This window comes from Eptatretus burgeri, chromosome 13, assembly GCF_056783735.1.
Source record: "Eptatretus burgeri isolate ZD-2024b chromosome 13, Ebu_testis_v1, whole genome shotgun sequence".
Taxonomy (NCBI): domain Eukaryota; kingdom Metazoa; phylum Chordata; class Myxini; order Myxiniformes; family Myxinidae; genus Eptatretus; species Eptatretus burgeri.
The window spans coordinates 29493674-29508511 of NC_140973.1; the positions used below are offsets into that span (position 1 = coordinate 29493674).

Here is a 14838-nt window from a genome sequence, read left to right on the forward strand (position 1 = left end):
TGCAACTCAGGAGGTGGTCAGATGAGATCATTAAGAGAAGTTTATCATTTCGTAATGGCACAAAAGGGGTATCTTAAAAAATATAAAGATTCAAATGTTTTGTTTTTCAATATTTTAGATGGGGATTATTGTGCAAAGAAAATTAAACTATTGAAGGAATTTGAGAATGAACAAATGTTTATAGGTTCAATGAGTGAGCTAAACAATATGCATTGGTTATTTGATAAAGAGTGCCCCGAGGCTTAGACGTTTCAGATATTTCTTTAGAATCACCTTTAACAAATCTTTATCTTGTTGTATGGGTTATTTGAATAGAGAGCCCCTAGGTTAAAAGGGGAAATAAAAAAATGGCAATTTTTACAGCCATTTTTCCCTGCTGTGCAGGGGTTTGGCTTTTTCTTGAGGCAATGTTTTATGGCCGGATGCCCTTCCTGACACCAACCCTGGTCGCCTCTTACGACACACAGGGATATGGTACACCTATTCTAACCGGGGCATACACCGGGACCAGTACACTGGCACTCATTTCGCCGACCTCGGAAGGATGGCAGGCTGAGTCAACCCCCTGGTGTTAATTCAGCAGCCAACGGGATTTGAACTCAGGACCCTGGGATCCCAAGCCGCCACCCTAACCACTAAGCCAACACCAGGCTCCAGGTTAAAAGGGGAGACAAATAAATATACCTTGGGCTAAAAAGGGGATTTATTTTTTAGGGGAAAAAAAAGAAAAATTTCATGGCTGAAAATCCCCCATTCATTTACATGGGGAAAAGTGAGCCAGAACCAGTATTCTTTCCCTACTGCTGTTTAGTTGCAGGTATCATCGACTCGCTCAAATGAGGTACCATCAAATGAGAGACAACTCATGTAAACTTCATTTGATAATACTGCATGAACTTTTCGTTGAAAGATGTCTTTTTGCACAAGAGCTGTAAAGTTTCTGCTGCACTTTCTTTTGAAACACCCTGTAGCTTCAAGTTATTTCTGCTCTTTCACAAAGTGCAATGACAATATTTTCATTATGCATATCCCTCTCAATTTTCTTTAAAAAATGAAAATGCATGCGACCTGAGATTTGGGATGTCTAAGACCAATGTAATAAAAGCAAAACTAGAAAGCACCTCAAAATGCAAGGCCCACCTTCGTAAACTTCGCACTCAAACGAAAAACTTGATGAAAACGACAGTAAAAATAAATTGCACATTTTATTCATTTGTGTTCTCCATATTTTCATCATCAAGGTTTGTTGAAGATTTGATGACAAAAACTCATTTGGTAAAAATGTGATACCTGGACAGACACACCGAGCTCAATGGTAATAAACAAACACGGAAGAGATTTCTAAAAATAAAATTTAAAAACCAGGGCGTCTCGCACTTGAAGTGCTCTGGAGGGGCTAATAAGGGCTTATTTAGTATCATGACTCAGCCCTTTGACATTTTAACACAATTTTGAATCATTTTCTCCATATTCTCATAATAAAGATTTGTTGAAGATTTGATGACAAAAGCTCAAATGGCAAAAACATTGAGATAGACAGACAGACAGACAGACAATAAATGCCCAAAACCAAGGACACTACATGACTGGCTTTGAAAAGATGGCGGGACTGAATCAGACAAGTGCAGATTTTGCAAGGTAGAAACATAAAACACGAGTCATTCCCTATTGGGATGTAAAGAAGGAAAAAAATGAAGGGAGAAGGAAAAAAAAAATTCAGAACAGCTGGACACACAAAGGCACGACAAGGGATGCAATGTAATCCACTGGCACATCTGCAGAAATTTCAATATCCCAGTTCCACAAAACTCGTGGAAACACGAACCAAAAGCAATCATTGAAAACAAGGACATAATGCTCATAATCCTCACGTACGACCTGGTGATCCCATCCAGCGTGAACATAGTACTCAAATACAAAAACAGGAAAAGAAGGCATTGTTAATTGAGGTTTCAGTACCAAGTGATTTGTCGAAATAACGCAGAAATCAAGAAAAACAAATATCAAGCTCTCCAGAATGAAATGAAAATATCCTGGAAGCTGAAGAGTGCAAAAATTGTACCAGTGATAATTTGAGCAACGGGAATGATAAAGAAGAACCTCACAAAGATCCGACAAACCATCCATTGGAACATTACCACAAACGAACTACAGTTGGAGGCTGTCCAGGGCTCGGTGATGATCCTGAAGAGCCCTCGGGGGGGGGGGGGGGGCTGAGAACACCACAACTTCACAACTTAACCCATGAATTATGATCTTTCACCAAAACATCATCATGGGAGGACTCCGTTCCACATTCTGAAACCCGAATTATGGAGACAACGATCAACGACATACATGCAAAACCCCATCTCCCGCTGCAGGTGGATGGGCTTTTCACGACCTACAATGGGCTGTTGGAAAATAAAAAAAATTTCAAAGGAGGATAAAACCTTTGACTTTGCACAGACTGCACAAAGCAGATAAGGTTGTGGACCGAAGACAGAATGATGTGGACCTGTCAAACAGTTAGAACCTTTGCGGCAATTGCAAGTGCAAAACATTGCCCGTCGTTCCATAACAGTGAAGGCACTAATAATTACTGTCAGTTTATTTTACAACAAAAAATAAATAGGAAAAGTTGTCAGAAGTATCAAGTGACACTAATGATATTTCTCCAGACCTTTTAGTTTCATTTGAAGTTGCATCACACTTCATCTGGAAGACATTTAGTTTGGGGTTCCTCCATCAATAAATTCAAATTTCTTGCAGAAACACAAGAATAAAACAGTTTAGGTTATTTGCGGTGAAAATTTAGAGAAGCTGAACTTTCAGGACTTCCCCTTCCTTGGAGCTACATCAGGGGTTCTGTAAATGTTTCAGAGTACAAACTAAACCGATTTATACACTTTCTTGCAGAAAATGTGTAACATGTAACAGTGCTAAAAATAGCAATATAGCTATATACACAAACTTTCTTCATGACAGAGTTGGTTGTATTAACTATAAAGCACATTTTAACACTATTAAAGTGCCACAATTAATCAAACAAAAGTTCCCACCTTGAGGCACTTGGTCGCTGCCACCACAGCATCATCCTCATTGACGAGTCGCTGACTCCCAAAGTCCTGGGTGATAACACGGCATGTGATGAGCTGCTGGAAGGTCTCAACCATGCGCCGCAGTTCATTAGCATCATTCTTGGCCCAAAGAAGCACTAATCTGGCCTGAGCTAATGTGGGCAGTCTACTCATGGCCTTGCAGAACGTTGGCAGAGCTGCATCCAGGTACTCAGGGCTGTGAAGGCTAGGGTTCTCCATGACTATAACAAAGATATTGAGATAGTGAGGGCTGCGTGCATATACATTGTGATAAGCCAGCTCACATTCGACATTTGTGGAGAGACACAGGAGTGCATTAAGCAGTGCAGTCTCTACACCATCATATTCTTGCAGCAGGCGGTAAGAACGTCGCACAGCCTCAATATCTACGGAAATTTCCTCAGCATCTGGGGACTGCGGCATTGGTGGCGATGGAGCTGGTGGAGAGACTGTTGGGGAATGGCATGCATGTGTGGTGTCCACCATTTCTGAAGCTGTAGTCATCATCGTAGTCTCGGCATCCATGGGCTCACCATCACCTGGCAAGATGCATGAAGGCCAAGTGTCAGACTCATGGCACTCCCTTGGTGCTACACTTTGCACAGAGCAGAGTATTCATACCTCCATCCCCTTCCTTTTCATCCTCATCTTTATCTTCATCTCGAGCCTGCCGTGCCTTGAGCTCCTCTTTTGAGGGTGTTGCATTATGGCAGAAACTTAGTGCCAGGGCATCAGCACATGAGAACACACGACCAACTATCCGCACAAGCGGCGCCAGGTCACCTGTTTCTCTGCATGTGTGCACAATTCCCTCCAGCTGTTCCTCTGTCAGGCAGCCTACATCTGTGCAAAACAAGCTCATTACCATCGAGCAGGTGCATACCTGCCGACCAGAATGTCACAAATGCACACAAGAGCCAAATTATTTTGACATGCACAAATAATTCCCCTAACTTTTTATGAAAATATATTTGTGGTAACTAATTAACAATGAATCTATCTCACCCTCACAAGTAGATCAAAACTATACCAGTCTCTATCTGCCAACCTAACCTGTGGAATTTTGGCGGGGTGGTTGAGAAACCTTGCCCCCTGTTGCACCCTCAGGAAGCGGGCCACTGCAGGCCAGCGCTGCTGCTTTGCTGTGATCCGGACTGCGTAACACTGTAGCCCCACGTTTGGAAGGGTGGGGGTCACACAAACGTGCTTTGTTGCGACAAAGATCCACTGCCCTGTAAAAATACACCCATTTTTTGCAATAAACAAAAGCAATTTCAAAACAAATTATGTTTGCAAAATGACAAATGAATGAGTACACAATGGCCAGGAGCAAAAAAAAAAAGCAACAAAAAAAACCATCTCACCTCCACTCGTATATGGCTCGTTTTAAAGAAATGGATTGCAAGTCACATTTGCATAACAGGCAAGAGATCAAAATATACAAAACATTATGGTAATCAATTTAGCATTGGACAAAAAAAAGTCATAAGGAAATGAATAGTCTCATTGTATTAATCGTGCAATGCATTGTTACGTTGGAGGGGGTACGTATTAGCTCGGATGTTGAGCTAACGTGGACCCGTTGTGTAGGCTAGATTATTTTCTGTAATCAGGGACTCATTAGAATGAAGTTGTGCTGTTTTTATGTGTGCCGTGAGGCATGGTATAGTTGACATAGAGCCTCAGTAGGAAAGTGGAAATAGTACGTGTCCTCTATGTGAAGTAGGCAAGGTGAGGACAGGGTGGGACCACAAAGGATTTTAGCTGTCTGCATCCAGTGTGTCTTTAGAAACCTCTCCATGCTCCACGGTGGTTCGAGGACACAGCGACACCAGCCGGCTCACAAGTCACCACAGCTGCAACTTTGCTGCCACATGATTGGCGGTCACAGCCTGGGATGAGGGAATGTTCGGGAGTTGTGGGCATGACCATGGGAGGAGGTGATAAAAAAGGGCTGCAGGGAGGGGGGGGTGAGGAGTCGTCCGTTGGACTGAGCTCGGGAAGGACAATGAGCCCGTTGGAGTAGGGGGCTGCACACGGGTGCTCTCTCTCTCTTCACCTCTTGCTCTTTATCCTTTGCAAGAACTTGCCTGCCTCCCCCTCCCTCATGGTGAATTAATGAGATGGTGTGCTTGCTATGCCCTATATTTATATTCCTCTATCAAATGCCCCCCGTTGTGCTGTGTGCATTTATTTATTTATCTTCATTCATTCATTGTTTCAGTCTGCCTTTCTTCTCGGAATTCTCTGTTCGTGTTGTCTTGTTGTTTCCTTCCGATAAACTGTTAATTCTTAAGGCCTAAGTCACATTTGCCACGGAGGCCGTGGGGTCTCCAAAATCTACGACCACTAGCAATTATACGGCGGCCACAGTATTTCCACGGTCACACAATGTAGCAGTCACATATGTTTTTATTTTTCGGGTAGCTGCACAGGGTATTTATAAATTGTGGAGACCGAAAATGTGGGGGTGCCATACGGTCTTTGATTTGATGTCGCACGGTGACGTAAAGGCGTTCCTGCGGCGGCCATCGAATTTTCAAGGCAGATGCAAGGTGCCCACAAGGCGACCGTGGCCAGACGGACGGTAACGAGTGGGTTCTTTTTATTTTTTTATTTTTTTTTACCAGTTCTTTTGTTTCGGCTTGTCGAATTGCTACGGCGAACGTAGAAATGAAAAAAGTTATAACTCCGCGCTATAATTCCACGGTGACCCTACGGCCTGTAAAATATAGCCATACGGCGTAGGGCCACCCTGAGGCCACCTCAGAAACTCGGCGGCCGCCACAAGTTTCTGTCAATTCAGAGGGCGTACGGCCGCCGTATCCTCGCCGTAGAGCAAATGTGACTTCGGCCTCAGGACACATGTCACCTGATACGCACCATTATTTCATTTGCGCATGCAATCTGTTCTGGCCTGGTTTGGTTCATCCTTGAGTGAGATAAAATTCGTTTAAAACACATTTTCACCAGACCTGTGGGATTTGGATCCCGACTGGGGGAAGCCACACTTGCCCCTCGAGCGTGATTATCTGGAATCCAGCCATTCACAAAGCACATCGCTTCAGTGTAGTGGGTCCGTGTCAGTTGACCAGTCAACGCAACAGGAATAAACTTGACAAAAATGTTTTTTGTGACATATAAAAAAATGTACTTTTTCAAATGCATTTATATGCGGGAGAATTTTATTTTGATTGCATTATGAAATATCTTGTCGATTATGTGTGAAAACACTTTGCATTATGCTGTCATGCCGACTTTGTGGAACCCTTTCAAGTTGTGAAAGTGCCAAGTATTCATGGACCTTCCCATGGTAAAACGCAGTGGATTGGTGTTTAAACCAAGTACATACCTGAAACAAATTTTGAGTACGGTTGGTTATGTGAACAGAAGAGGAAGTAGAAGTAGAAGACGAAATAGAAGTAGTGTTAGAAGAAGAAATAGAAGTAGAGTTGGAAGAAGAAATAGAAGTAGAGTTGGAAGAAGAAATAGAAGAAGTGAAGAAGTTAGAAGAAGAAGTAATAGTAGTAGTAGTAGTCGAAGAAGTCGAAGTAGTAGAGTGAGAAGAAGAAATAGAAGAAGTTAGAAGAAGTAGTAGAGTGAGAAGAAGAAATAGAAGAAGTTAGAAGAAGAAATAGAAGAAGTAGAAGTCGAAGTTTAAGAAGAAGTAGACGTAGAAGTAGAAGTAGAAGAAGTAGAAGAATAAGTAGTCCAAGAAGAAGTAGTAGTAGTAGAAGTAGTGGTAGAGAAGTAGTAGTAGTAGAGGTCGCAGAAGAAGTAGAAGTAGCAGAAGAAATAGTAGAAGTAGAGGTGGAAGTAGTAGTAGAGGTAGAAGTAGTATAAGAAGTCGAATAAGTAGAAGAAGAAGAAGTAGTATAAGCAGTAGAATAAGTAGAAGAAGAAGTAGAAGAGGAAGAATTGCAAACGGTCTCCTTTGGGCCTGTCAATTTGTAACTCAACAATGCTGTCCAAGAGCTTCACGAGTCATTGGATGTGAAATCCTCCACAGACGACTGGTTGGTACTTTGTTGGTTTATAAGTTTGTATTTTCGTAGATTTTGAGGAATTGCGTTGTACTAATATTATGGAGTGTCTATGCCACCCCGACATCAGAAGTCTACAGACTTCCTGATAGAAATTGAGCAAACTGCAGGTGGGATGAAAGACGAACTGGGTCGGAGAGGAGGTAAAATGAAAAAAAAAAAAATTAACACCTCACACCTCACACGACCCACCTCCCCCCCCCCCCCCCGCGCCATCGCAAATCCCCACACTTCCCATTCAGAGAGCAAAGTTGAAAGATGGAAAAAGTTCCACCAGGAATGACCAAATATCAAATAGATAAAAAAAACCTGTTTTGACCCGTGACAATAAGCATGAACTCGGGGGGGGGGGGTCAAACCCACAAAATATTTATTACATGTTGCAGTTCTGCGAAGTCGGCACTCCCTCAAGGCAATCGCACATAGCATTATCGCGTTCCTGGGACAGTTATTTCATTAGTATTCGTTCAGTTCGCCCTTCCATAAGGTTGAGTGGGGATATGGGACAAGATGCGTTGCATAGGGCTTTCAGTTAGATCTTCGATTACATTTGCTATTCTTTCATCTATATTATTTTACTTTATTTCACACACGACCACTCCTTCACGAATGCATGCATGCCACAGACCAAACCGCACACCGACAGCCTCATTAGCAAACACATGCCATTCCCCAATGTACGTTTCACCTGAGACACTCACTGTACTCACTATAACACTCCAACCTTCGTACAAATCACAACACCCTCATAAAAAAATCCCCATAGTAACCTACGCTCAACCTCCTCACCACAACTGCTACAACCACTTCAGCCTCCTCACCACAACAGCTCCTAAAGCTTCAACTACCACGAACACCATTGTGCTTCACCAACCTCACCACAACTGTGATGAGGCACAGTGACCACAGTCGGCACCCTGGACGCTAAAGTACAGGGTAGCCCTGGGGCTCTGCTAAATAGCGACCTCATTTGGAGCCCAGCACACGTTCATGGCCAGAGTACTCCCAAAAAACTGCAGCCCATGTTAATCTCGGAGCTTGGTTGTGTGGCCGAGTATGGGGGTAAATGAGGCTATTTTCGGCTTCGGAGTCTGGTGGGGTTGGACTATTTCTCGGGGAAGCATCTGCATGCCAATAGGAGCACTCAGATATGCCTACAGGGCATTTTGATCCAATTTTTAGCTCCTTTGCCAGGGCTCTATACAATACATGCAAAAGAGCCGAGAGAGAGCAATCGCCGAGTCAGTTGCGCTCCGCTTAGTCTTCGTCAGCTTCGTTCCGTAGTCAGTATTCGTTCTGCTCAGTCTCAGTCAGCATTTCCATTTAAAGACGTTCTCACATGCTATGTAAGCTATCTCATCCCACGTTCTGCCTCTCCCATCTTGTCTCGTCTGCTGTGGACGCACAAATACTAAAGAGAGCAACTACAGATATGCACTCCTTTACTCAGTCTTCTGCACAACATTTGCATCACATTTACACCTCCCACTCACGCACGAGACACCCCTAGTTTTCTTCCCTCCTAAGCGACTGGGAAGCGTGGGCCCGTCAGGTATTGAAAGAAGTCGTAAACATCTCAAACCGACTCATCTGTCTGTGCTCTCTAACAATTTCCTCGGGTCGGTGTCTGACAGCGCCTGTTATGTTAGATTGAAGATAAGATGGCAGAAGTTTATTACCGGTGCAAGTCTGCTCTGTGTCGGGTCTTGCCTCTTTGTAGATATTTGCATAACTTTTCAGCTGCCTGTGAATAATGCCTTTCTTTGTTTATGTTATAAACGTACCCAGCTCATGCTGTCTTTTCCTCCATTGGTCCAACATAGTCCTCATGTTAATTTAGCCAGGAAGTTCTGCCTCACAACTTTGCTCTTATTAGCCAGTGCACACTCACTGTATCGCTCGGCAGTAATGCAGGTGTGCGCTGATAACTTGAGTTGCTATCAACTATCAAGTGACCACAGTTACACCTAAAAGCGAAAGCAGTAACACCTAAAAGTGAAAGAATAAACTATCACAAATTTCTTAAGAGCGACTGTTAGACAGTGCATCATGTTCAGTGCAATGGCAAGACTTATTCACTTGTGATTCAAATTGTATGTTATATGCAGGGATTCACACAATTTTTTTTTGTATTAGGTTCTCCAATGAGTACCAGCAGAAATGGTTTGGTTCTTATGGAAAAAAAAAAATATATATATATATATATTGTCAGCTTCAACAATGCTCTCTGCTTTCCCCAAGCGCCACTCCGATTATTAAATGGCCTCTCAGCTTTCTATGCATCTTACTGCTCTGTACGTGCCCTCAGAACAACACTCACAAGCTGCTCTGGATGCTCCTGAACCTCTTCTTCCTCCTCCTTGCTTGTGCATTCTCCTTCGATCTTTCTTTTATCTTACAAGTTATAAAGTTACAATATAACTTCTAAAGTACAATGTTATCATTTATAAAAACTTAATTTTGTACACTTAAAATTTGAAATCATACCATATCAATTAGCAAGGAAGAATCTTACCAACACCAGCTGAGAAAACCTCCTCTTCTTCCCTTGCGTGCTCTCCTTCAATCTTCTTTTTATTTTATAAGTTATGTTATAATACAACATAAATTATGTTATAATTTGTAAACTTAATTTTGAATACTGAAATTTTGAAATTACAGCGCAATACTGTCTCTTACATATCAGAAATATCACGGAAGAACCTTACCTGCACTCGTTGAGAAAACATTCATCAAAAGCTTCTGTTGTGAACTGGTAGTATGATTTTGAGCTTTCTTATCATCTTCGAAGTACGCATTTACTTTTTTGGTTTTTTTTTTAACCGCGCATGAGTACCTGCGTACTGGTTATGTGAACCCTTAAATATATGTGACTTATGGATAAGGGGAGATCTTACTTCTAAAAGTTAAATCGAGTAAAAACATGAGAATTTCGAAAATATGAGGGTATGTTGAAAATTAATGCCTCAGATTATTTTTCCAAAACAGGTAAAGATATTCAAATGAAATAGACAGATATTGTCAACCTTTATTCTGCCATAGTGCATATTTATTTCTCAACATAATCACCACTGCAGTCCACGTTTCCGCCAATACTCAAGTAGTTTTGTGACGTCGTCACAATACAACGGTGTCTTGCTGACTTAGCCAACGCTTCATGGCAGTGGACATCATCATTGGAAGAAAAATGTTCCCCACAAAGGTATTCCTCAAGTTTGTTGAAGAGATAAAAATCTTAGGGAGCAAAGACGGGGTTGGTGACCCTTTGTAGCGGTACTGCATTGAACGTCTCTTACTCTCATTTTTGTAATGGTGCACCCAACTATCATCTTCCCGTATTGCTAACAATTATAAAATTAATGTAGTTTTAAAATAATAGTATTTATTCCAGTTTTTTTGTCGCTGGAACAAGTGGAATGGTTGTTTGAATCGGATTAAAAAAAACAACAACAACAAGGTTTGATTTAATTAAATTACAAACCTTTCATTTTCCAATTTTGTTTCTCATACCACATTTGAAAATGTTGGCTTGGCATGCTGTTTAATCATCTACTCGGTGATGACTTAAGAGGAAAGCAAATAATGAGTATGAAGGTGTGTGAGGGTTGTAGCATTGAGTGTATGCAGTTTAATGTAATGGAAAAACTAGAATGACAACCTTTGACGTCACGACATCGACAGTTTTCCTCCGCCCATATGATTACATCATACATACTTGTACCAAGTTTGATTTCAATCCCTAAACCCAGATTAAAAATATTAAATAATTCTGTCTGCCAGCCCATGCATCCAATCAGGTTGAAATTTAAAACACATATTCCACATGTCTACTAAATCATAACTGTGACGTTTCATATCGATTAATGAAGCGGTTCAAGAGAAAGATTTTAAAAATAATTTCGTTCAAACCAATATGGCTGCCAGACAATGTGATCTATTAATTATTCGTGAACACCCGAGTACAGTAATCCCCCGTTTCTCGTGGGGGTTACGTTCCAAACCTCCCCGCACTAAGTGAAAATCCGCGATGAATGGACGCCTCCCCCCCCCCCCCAAAAAAAATCGACTCGTCTGGTCTGGTCGGTTTGGGAGTGATTGGGTTTGAGGTGCCTGAGATCGACTAGTCTGGTCTGGTCGGTTTGGCAGTGATTGGGTTTGAGGTGCCAGAGATCGACTAGTCTGGTCTGGTTGGTTTGGCAGTGATTGGGTTTGAGGTGCCGGAGATTGACTCGTCTGGTCTGGTCGGTTTTGAGGTGCTGGGTATGAGCAGTGCTCGTCCAACGGCGGCAAACCTTTTTCCTTGCCGAAGCATATATCGAGCACCTTTACCTTAACCTTCTCCTGGAGCGTCAGGACCTTCCTCTGGTGCTTCGGTTCCTTGCCAGAAGCCTGAGAAGGTGCAGGGCGTTTGGGCGGCATCGTCGGGCTTGGAGAAAAAACGTAAAAAATATTCGAAGTTCACAAGCGAAACTTTGTCTCGTGTGTTGTGTGACTGGTCAAGCACTACGCGTTATAATTTATTGCTTAAATAATTTATATTTTATATATTATTACCGCGATGTACCGGGGGAATCTGCAGAAAAAATTAGTTACGTTCCAAGGGAAAATCCGCGATGAACCGGGGGCGCGATAGGTGAACCGCGATGAAGCGGGGGTTGACTGTATTCCCAAGGCTTGGGGAACATGTAAGTGAAGTTTCCCCTAGATCTGTCAAGCCGTTCTGGAAAAGAAGATTTTTTTTGCCAATTACAATTTAGCCCTGGATGACCCTCAAATTTTCACTCTTCGGATAAAGCGTTTGACATATGCAATTATGTCATAACACACACACACACACACACACACACACACACACACACACACACACACACACACACACACACACACACACACACACACACACACACACACACACACACACACACACACACACGTTTCCCTCGGGTTGTATGTCACATGTGCCAAGTTTCAATTTTTTCCATGGAGCAGTTTTAGAGATACAAAGGTGTAAATGTGTTTTTTTTTCCAAAAAGGCTGCCATACCATGTGACCTATGACATCATAGTTATCACAAAAACATTCTACATGTCGCATCCATGGTGAAAATTTGGTGAAATTTCAATGGTGAAAAACAAAACCATGCCGCCCCGCTTCGATCGGACATCTGACCCACGGTGTTCTCTTTATCAAATCAAATTCAGAATAGGTGGCCGATCACGTCTTTGGAGTTTCGCATTGATCGGATAAGGTTTTTTGTCCAACATGGCTGCGAGACCATGTGACCGATGATGTTGAAATTTTCGACAAATATACCCCATTGGTGAGCCGACACATTAAAAATATATATTTCTCTGAAACTGCATAGCCATTTGATGGGAGGCTTTGTAGTGATGATCCACTGCTGTTGTTGTAAATACGTTATTTAACAATGACCTCATCAGTCACACGGTGTGGCAGCCACATTGGTTTCAAGGAAAATATTAAAAAATTATATTTCAGAAACCGCAATAGCGACAGCGGTTGCGATCTATGCGAATTTTTGCTAGTGTGTTCCACTGCCCTTGCTCCATGTAACACACGCAACATGTTTCATATTGATCTGTTAAGCAGTTTTGGAGAAAAAGGTATTTGAATTTTCGGCTTTCAAACTAACATGGCTGCCAAACCACGTGACATATGGCATTGAAAATTTGGACTCTGAGCAGGATTGGATAGGGGATTACATGTGAGAAGTTTCGTTTTGATCGGATAAGGTTCATTTTTCTATCCAATATGGCTGCCACACCACATGACCTATTACATCATCATTTCCACATTATATCCAGCTATGTTGTTAGATGATACTTGGTACATTTCACTTCAATCAGATAGCTGTTCCAGAGAAAACATTTAATATTTTTCTTCACTCAAATATGGCCACCAAACCACTGACATCAATTGTTCTTAATCACCCTCGTATCGACAACCCATGTTGAACAGGTCGATGAAGTTTCCCCTCAATCTGTCCAGCCATCCTGGAGAAGATTGTTGAAGGTTGGAGGGTAAATCCAAGATGGCTGCCAGACCAGGGGACCGAGGACATCAGAGTTATCAAACTTTATTCATCATGGGGAATCGATCATTTGGGTGCAGTTTCACTTCGATCTGTAAAGCGGTTCTGGATAAATTGATTTTTCCCTTAAACAAAAACAAAAAACAATATGACTGCCAAACCACGTAACAGATGACTTCATCATTTTATTGTGTTCACACATTTCCCCAGATGAACGACAGAAATTTTCACACTGATGGGATGTAGCATTCTATGTGTCGCATTTTCACCGGGATACAACTTCACCGATGACGTCATTGTCAAATCACTCTTATTCCCCATGCAGAGTAGTTGCCAGATTTAAATTTTTCCCATTGTGTAGTTTAGGGGATACAAAGGTCCAAAGTTTTCATGATTTTCCAACATGGCTGCCAGCCCACGTGACCTATGGCATCATAATTATCATTTAAAAAATTCTGCATGAGTAGTCGCATTTATGGTGGAAATTGTGTGTCAATCGGTTAAGCGGTTGCAGAGAAAACAGAGAAAATTCGCATAGATGTAGGTACGTACGGACAACCCGAAAACAATGCACCACCAGCGACTTCGTCACCAGAGGCATAAAAAAAACAACAAAAAACAGTCACAGCAAGAGAGAGATTGTGTACCGTACCGCAAGGCCGCTGCGTTGTTATCAAGAGGTTCAAAAGCAGGAGATGATGCACAGAACTGGTTAGAACAGCTGTCATTACCACAGCCCTCAGTAAGCTGGTGGTAATAGCGCTCTATCTTCTGCTTCACAGCCGCCCGCTTCCTGTGCACAATGGCAAAGCAGCAAATCCAATGAAGCATATCATCTTATCCAGAAAATAAATAAATACATAAATAAAACGGTATTCATGGGTAAAATGGGATCGATTTGAAAAATTATTCCATAATTAGAGTCAGCATAGGCATTTATTTTTTAAGCAGTAAAGCCGCTTCAATATTTCACTATTTCCATCCTTCCGTCTGTCAAACATGAAGAAGAATCTAACACTATGTTTCTACAAAAAAAATGGATCCTTTTGACCCTTTAATCTACCGAGACCTCTTCGACCTTTGAGACCACAAAGACCCCAAAAGGCCCAAAGGACCCAGATGACCCAAAAGTCCCCAAGCACCCAAAAGACTTGCGCCAAAACTCCGGTAGGAGTCCGAAGACGTTGATCCCCTTTTTGGTGTACATAAAAGACAGATTACAAAGGATAAAACATTAAATATGGGTGAAGGACAAATATTGGGGAAATTAGAAACAATGTGGGGGGAGGGGTCGACCTGCTTTCAACACAGTACATATTCATATTACAGCTTATTTTATCGCAGATTTGCGGGATAACATGAATCGAGGGAGATAACTATTCTAATCTTATGCATTTTCAGCCCCCAGAAGTAATTTCTACAACAATATTTTCAGTGTTATGTGATCTGTACATGACAATCTTAAACATGAAAATGGATGTCACAAAACCCTAAGGTTCTATACTCAATTGATGTCCAAACCTGCAGGAGGGTGAATCCAGCCCTGCATTTATTTCAAAAGCAAATCAAAAACAGGAAACTCACACTCTGATGCAGCATGGCATACAGGAAGGCAAAGCAATTGCTAGCTGGTTCTTCTTCTTCTTCTTCTTCTTCTTCTTCT

At 41.9% G+C, this 14838-nt stretch overlaps 1 pseudogene across 1 annotated transcript in view; it reads right to left on the reverse strand.

Moving 5' to 3' along the window:
- Positions 1–1188: 1188 nt before the first annotated feature.
- LOC147014150 (ubiquitin-protein ligase E3A pseudogene) overlaps positions 1189–14838 on the reverse strand; it is a 20496-nt pseudogene continuing 6846 nt past the window's right edge. The window contains exons 2-5 of the transcript XR_015050662.1: positions 13828–13968; positions 4134–4312; positions 3702–3923; positions 1189–3619 (exon numbers count right to left, since the gene is read on the reverse strand). The product of XR_015050662.1 is annotated as a ubiquitin-protein ligase E3A pseudogene (transcript). The remainder of the gene's footprint in view (positions 3620–3701; positions 3924–4133; positions 4313–13827; positions 13969–14838) is intronic.